The sequence below is a fragment of the Gossypium hirsutum genome, chromosome A05 (assembly GCF_007990345.1).
Source record: "Gossypium hirsutum isolate 1008001.06 chromosome A05, Gossypium_hirsutum_v2.1, whole genome shotgun sequence".
Lineage (NCBI taxonomy): Eukaryota > Viridiplantae > Streptophyta > Magnoliopsida > Malvales > Malvaceae > Gossypium > Gossypium hirsutum.
In genome coordinates this window covers 99,262,699-99,270,306 of record NC_053428.1, presented here as the reverse complement: position 1 = coordinate 99,270,306, position 7,608 = coordinate 99,262,699, and the positions used below count along the sequence as shown (strand labels likewise).

Below are 7,608 nucleotides of genomic sequence, written 5' to 3'. Positions count from 1 at the left end.
GTGTGGTAGTGACAATGTGGGGATCTATGGCATCTAGTAAGACTTTATCGCCAACCTTAAGTTGATGAGGAGACGTATCGGGCTTATTTTGGTGTAGTTTCGGTTTATCATGTGTTCTTAGTTTGTGTGCTCGCCATTCATCTAGCTTCTCTATCCGTAGCCTTCGTTCTTCATGAATGTGTCCTCTATCATTTCTAGAACATGGCTCGTGAACTTCTTTGAAGCTTAATTTATGCAAAGTTATATTGTCAGTTTTAGTAGATTGGTGTGGACTATTACCTTCAATGTTCGATGTGATGCCAGAATTACGAGCTTGAAGGGTGATCGTTTCTTCTCCCACACGAAGTGTACGCTCACTTGTACCAACATCAATAATTGTTTTAGCAGTTGCTAAAAAGGGCCTTCCTAAAATCAAAGGGGTGTTATTATCCTCATCTATGTCTAGAACATCGAAATTAACGGGAAATATGAACTTATCTACTTTCACGAGTACATCTTCAATAATACCCTTAGGAAATCCTATAGTTTTATCTGCCAATAGAATGCTTATCCCAGTCTGTTTAGGTTTCCCAAGATCTAGTTACTTAAACATTTTGTAAGGCATGACGTTAATACTAGCCCCTAAATCAGCTACTGCATGACTTATATCTAAACTACTAATTAAACAAGGAATTGTAAAATTCCCTAGATCTTTCAATTTGTGGGGTAGCTTATTCTGTAGAATAGTTGAGCAAACTGCATTTTCCTCCAACTTCCACTTATTTACTAAAAGCTCTTTTAAGAATTTCATTGCATTTGGCATCTGTGACAAAGCTTCAATAAACGGTAGGTTAATATGTAATTTTTTCAAAAGTTTGAGGAATTTATCGAATTGTTCGTCTGAGCAGTCTTTCCTTCTCGCATTAGGGTATGGGACACGAGGTCTATATTCTTCATTCACCGTTTTGTTATGACTTACCTCACTTTCACCTTTGCTCACCACAGTTTCTTGCATCAATTCTGGCTCAGGTGCAATGAATCCTTCCTTATCTTGAGTACTAATTGCGTTGAGGTGTTCCCTTGGGTTAGGTTCAGTATTACTTGGTAAGCTACCTTGTGGTCGTTCGGAGATTAGTTTGGATAGCTGGCTTATCTGAGTTTCGAGTCCTTGGATCGATGCTTGTTGATTTTTAAGTGATGTCTCGGTATTTTGGAAACGGGTTTCTGACATTGATATAAATTTTGAGAGCATCTCCTCAAGGTTCGGTTTCTTCTCTTGTTGATAAGGTGGTTGTTGAAAACCCTGAGGATTTTGTGCCTTTTGATTCCCTTGACCTCCCCAGGAGAAATTTGGGTGGTTCCTCCAACCTGCATTATAAGTATTACTGTATTGGTTATTTTAAGATCTAAAGTTATTGTTACCCATATAGTTGACTTGTTCCTCTTCAGTTATGGGATTGAAGGATTGATATTCTGTATGCACACCTCCTCCACTTGAGTCACACCTTATTACTGGATGTACCTGCGTAGAACCAAGTAAAGCATCAATCTTTTTATTGAGAAGTTCTGCCTGATTTGACAGCATAGTAACTGAGTCGACGTTATAAACGCCAGCTATTTTTGTTGGCTTAGTCCTCATGACTTGCCACTGATAGTTATTCAGTGACATCTTTTCAATGAATTCATAAGCCTTTTCAGGTGTTTTGTTGTTGATGGTTCCACCAGCAGCTACGTCAACCATTTGCCGAGTCGAGGGATTCAGTCCATTGTAGAATGTTTGTACTTGAAGCCAAAGCGGTAACCCATAGTGAGGGCACCTTCTTAGTAAGTCCTTGTATCTCTCCCACGCATCGTAAAGTGTTTCTAAATCCATCTGCACAAAAGAAGAGATATCATTTCGTAATTTAGCCGTTTTAGCCGGCAGAAAATATTTTAGTAAAAAAATTTTGGTCATTTGTTCCCAAGTAGTAATTGACCCTCGTGGTAACGAGTTCAACCACTATTTAGCTTTGTTCCTCAATGAAAAAGGAAATAACTGAAGACGAATGGAATCATCAGAAATGCCATTGATTTTAAATGTATCACAAAATTCCAGAAAGTTTGCTAAGTGAGCGTTGGGATTTTCATCCTGCAAACCATCAAACTGAACAAACTGCTGTATCATTTGAATTGTGTTAGGTTTTAGTTTAAAAGTATTTGCAGCTACAGCCGGTCTAACTATACTAGATTCAGTTCCTGTTAGAGAAGGTTTAGCATAATCATACATAGTACATGGAACAAGATTTTGATTAGCCGCAATTGTAGGAGGTAGCTGATTGCCTTGGTTTTCAGTCATCTCGATGGTTGGAGGTTGAGTATCGTCTTCTTGCTCGTTCTCTATGTATCTTAAGTTGCGCCTTATTTCCTTTTGGTTTCTACGAACTGTGTGATCGATTTCTTCATCAAAAAGTAATGGTCCCGACGGGTTTCTTCTAGTCATAAACTATAAAAACTTCCCAAGAGAAAGAAAAAGTAAATTAATTAGTAATAAAAATAATAAAATTAAATTGCAAGAAAAATAAATGGCTAAAGTAATAAAAATTTAGCATTTTTAATATTTTAGTTCCCCGGTAACGGCACCAAAAACTTGATCGCGAGGTTTTGTGATAGGTTTTAAATATTTATAATTACTCGTTCTTGAACTAACTATTATCGCGATGTAGGCAAGTGTACCTATCGAACAGTAGTATAGTTTTAGCAAGACCAGATTTTCGAACCCAAAGAAACTAAAAGTACTAGTAATGACTGTCTTTTTATTATCTAGCCTAAGAATAAAATGGGTTTTATTTGTTTTAATTAACTAATTATCTAAACTAAGAACGCACAGAGAAAAGAATTGGGGAATTACTTTTGGGAAAATCGTTTGACTTGAGACAATACCTAAGGAAAAAATCCACCTAGACTTTACTTGATATTCTGGCTCCGAACCGGACGATTTATTCATTCAACTTGTTTCGTAGAGATCCCTAAGTTATGTTATTATCCCTAGTCAAGACTAATAACGTCTAATCCCTAAATTGAATAACCGAGACTTTTCTCTAATTAACACTCTAGGGTTGCATTAACTCAATCTGTGGATCCCTTTATTAGGTTTCACCCTAATCCAGCACAATCTTGTCACCCTATTTCTTAGCGCGCAATCAACCTACTTAATTATGACAAAAGTACTCTCAGACAGGGTCTATTCCTCCTCTGAATAAGAGCATGCCTTGAATCAGTATCTTGGGATATCAAAACAAGAATTAAGAACACATAATTAAAAACAAGTTAAATATTTATCATACGATTCAAAAAATAATAACAAGATTCGTCTTAGGTTTCATTCCCCTTAGGTATTTAGGGGATTTAGTTCATAACTAAATAAGAAAACATCTCAGAAGAATAAAGAATACAAAACATAAAGAAAACCCAAAACTCCTGAAGGGAAACTGAGGAGAGATCTTCAGTCTTGCTGATGAATCCGGCTTCTGAGATGGATCAATCGGCTTCCTTGGGTAATTCCTTACCCCCCTTCTCCGTCTCCCTTTTTTTCCTCTTCTAGGGTGTATTTATAGGCTTTGGAATGCCTAGAAGCCCTCAAAAGTGGCCTTTTCTGAATTGGACTTAACTTGGGCTCGGCAGGGATAAGCCCGTGTGCGTCGTGCTCCAATTTTGCCAAATTGCAACGGTCGTGTGGTTTGCCTGTGTGAGGAGGTCCAGGCCATGTTGATTTCATACTTTGGCCTATTTTTTCCGTTTTTGGCCCGTTTCTCATTCCTTTCGCTCTCCTATGCTCACTTAAGTGTAAAACATGAAATTAAAGCATTAGGAGCATCGAATTCTTCAATTCTAATGGAAAATCATCCATAAAATGCGTTAAACATGGGGGAAAAATATGTGTAAATTACGATTTATCATATGCTTTGGGTGTGATGAATGTTCATTTGGTTCTGTCCGATGATGGTTCAGTTTTAGCTGAATTGAAAGTAAGACCTTTGTTCTTACAGCGGATTATCGAAGCTCAGAAGATTGATAATGAGATTTTAGCTAAAAGAGCTCAGTGTGATTTAGAGTCTGATTCAAAATTCAGAGTTGATAAAGATGATACTCTGAGATTCCAAGATCGAATTTTTCTTCTGAAAAATCCAAAGTTAATTCAGATGATAAAGATTGATAATGTGACGAAGACTGCGGTTTGCAGGTTTTTGAAAAAGGAAATCATTTGTCGATATGGTTTGCCTGAAAGAATCATTTCAGATAACGCCTTGAATTTGAACAACAAGATGATGAAAGAAGTGTGTGAGCAATTCCAAATAAAGCATCATAACTCCTCGCCCTATCGCCCAAAGATGAACGAAGCTGTTGAAGCGGCCAACAAGAATATTAAGAAGATTATCGGGAAAATGACCGAGACATATAAAGACTAGCACGAGAAGCTACCATTTGCTTTGTATGCATATCGCACATCTGTACGGACATCTACGGGGGAAACTACTTTCTCTCTGGTCTATGGAATGGAAGCTGTGCTACCCATCGAAGTTGAGATCCCCTCTCTACAAGTCTTAATGGAGTCGAAATTAGAGGAAGCAGAATGGGTTCGAGCTCGATATGACCAGTTAAACCTCATCGAAGAAAAATGTCTAAAGGCAATTTGTCATGGACAGATGTACCAGAAGAGAATGATCACGGCTCATGATAAGAAGGTACGGCCAAGAGAATTCCACGAAGGAGAACTCGTGCTGAGAAAGATTCTCCCAATACAAAGAGACCTGCGAGGAAAATGGGCACCGAATTGGGATGGACCATATGTCGTAAAGAAGGCATTCTCGGGTGGAGCTTTAATTCTCACTGAGATGGATGGGAAGGAGTTACCGAATCCAGTGAACTCAGATGCTGTGAAGAAATATTATGCCTAAAAAAAAGGGTGATCAAGGAGAAAACCCGAAAAGGGCGTCTTGATTAACACAAAAGATTAGGATGAAAACCCGAAAGGGCGTTCTAATGAAGCAAACACTGGCTTAAAAAGCAAGGCATTTTGAGGGGTGGGTCAAATAGCAAGACTACAGCATTTGAAGCATTTTTCAGTAGCTCAAAGCCTTCTACACAAAAAGCCATGCTCGAAAAGATTCGTGATAAGAAACGTGGAAGAGTTCATGTGTTGAATATCTAGAGCACTTGTATTTGTTGAATGCAATCCTTTTTCTCTTTATGACACTCTTTTACTATCATTGGTCAACATTCTTTGTATGCTACATTTGAAATAAATAAATGTGAGGTATCCCTTTATCCCTACCTGAACATTTTCATGCATCTCATTATGTCGTTGATTTAAATGATAAATAGTGAAATGACATACTCTAGACAAAAGAAATGTTTAGCATTACCCGGATAAGAATTTGATAAGTACAAGAGTCTCAAGGTAAGGACAAAGTTCAACCGAGGGCATCTGAGAAACGTTGATTACTTGTAAAGCTTGAGGATGGGTACAGGGCCTAAATAGAAATTCAAGAGCCAAAGAAATAAATACAGATCATCACAAAAAATCGTGACGAAAAAGGACATAAGACAAACATGCCAAAGGCACATAGCATAATCATGTAGGCATAAAGGCATTTAAGACAAACATATGCATATCATGATAACGTTATGCATGACATCTACAGGCACTCCAGTAGAGCAAGAGTATGTGATGATAGCTGTACTGAATCAAAGGAAAAGACACCTGAGTTCCACCAGATGACAAGTTTTGGTATTTTGGTATTTTTATTTCTATATTCAAAAATCAACTCATATTGCGAGAGGTGAGTTGAGCCTCAGGACACGGCATACTGAGGTATTTTCAATCTCTGGTTTTCAAAAAAATCAACCTACATTGTGAAAGGTGAGTTGAGCCTCAGGGCACGCTGAGGTAATTTCAATTTATGTTTGTCAAAAATCAACTCATATTGCGAGAAGTGAGTTGAGCCTCAGGGCACGCTGAGGTATTTTCAATTTATTTTTTAAAAATCAACTCATATTACGAGAGGTGAGTTAAGCCTCAAGACACATTGAGGTATTTTCAATTTCTGCTCACATTGCGAGAGGTGAGTTGAGCCTCAGGACACGCTGAGGTAATTTTAATTTCTGTTTTTCAAAAAAATCAACTCATATTGCGAGAGGTAAGTTGAGCCTCAAGACACGTTGAGGTATTTTCAATTTCTGTCTTTCAAAAAAAATCAACTCATATTGCGAGAGGTGAGTTGAGCCTCAAGACGCTGAGGTATTTTCAATTTCCGTTTGTCAATTTATTTTTCAAAAATCCAACTCATATTGCGAGAGGTGAGTTGAGCCTCGGCTCACGTGCTGAGGTATTTTCAATTTCTGTTTTTTCAATTTCTGTTCATCAAAATCAACTCATATTGCGAGAGGTGATTGAGCCTCGGGACACGCTGAGGTATTTTCAATTTCTGGTTTTCAATTTCTACTTTTCAAAAGAATCAACTCATATTGCAAGAGGTGAGTTAAGCCTCGGGTCACACGCTGAGGCGTTCTCAATTTCTGCTTTTCAAAAATCAACTCATATTGCGAGAGGTGAGTTGAGTCTCGGGCCACACGCCGAGGTCTTTTCAAATTCTGTCTTTAATTTCTTTTTTTTAATTTCTGTGTTTCAAAAAAATCAACTCATATTGCAAGAGGTGAGTTGAGCCTCAGGGCACGTTGAGGTATTTTCAATTTATGCTTTTCAATTTTTGCTTTTTAAGAATCAACTCATATTGCGAGAGGTGAATTGAGTCTCGGGCCACACGCCAAGGTCTTTTCAAATTCTGTTTTTAATTTCTATTTTTTTTTAATTTCTGTGTTTCAAAAAAAAACTCATATTGCGAGAGGTGAGTTGAGCCTTGGCTCACGTGCTGAGCTATTTTTAATTTCTGTTTTAATGTCTATTTTTTTTAAAGAGTCAATTCATATTGCAAGAAATGAAATGAGCTCAAGATCACATGCCGAGTAAAGAATAAAGATTAGAGCTGATTGAAGACACCATATTTTGTCTCCCTAAAGTTGCGTTGGAACTGATCGAGGATATCAGATCTTGCCTTTCTAAAGTGGCAGAAGAGAAGACCAAAACCTTATCTCACTGAAGCGATAGAAGAGCAGATTGAAGTTGTAGATTTTATCTTTCTAAAGTTACAGTGAAGCGGATCGAAGCCACAAATCTCATATCCTTGAAGTTACATTGGAACAGATTGAAGCTACAAGGCATATCTCCGAATTTGCAGTGGATTGAACCAAAGCTACAAGATGTGATGGACTGGAAAGAGACTACCTGGATGAGAAGAGTACCAAAGAAGTCCATACTTAGCAAGACCGGGCAAAATTAGCCTTTCTTTGTATCTTTGCTCTATTCTCGTTACACGATAATAAGCAAAGAGGGGCAGCTTTTGTAGGCCAATTTTAGCCCATTTACATCAAAACCCAATTTAGCCTTACCTCACCCACCAAAATTAAACCCAAAACCCAAAATCTTAACTACCCAAAGCCCAATTTACATCAAAACCCTAATGGCCCAAACCCTAAGCCCAAATCAAAATAAAAAAAACCCTAGCCCACAAATTAAACTTTTCTCAACTAAAT

At 37.7% G+C, this 7,608-nt stretch overlaps 1 non-coding gene across 1 annotated transcript; it reads left to right on the top strand.

The window, feature by feature from the left end:
* The first annotated feature begins 1,778 nt into the window (after window positions 1-1,778).
* LOC121229991 (small nucleolar RNA R71) lies at window positions 1,779-1,885 on the top strand. The gene has a single exon (XR_005927941.1). It is a non-coding gene; the product is annotated as a small nucleolar RNA R71 (small nucleolar RNA).
* The last annotated feature ends 5,723 nt before the right edge of the window (window positions 1,886-7,608 follow it).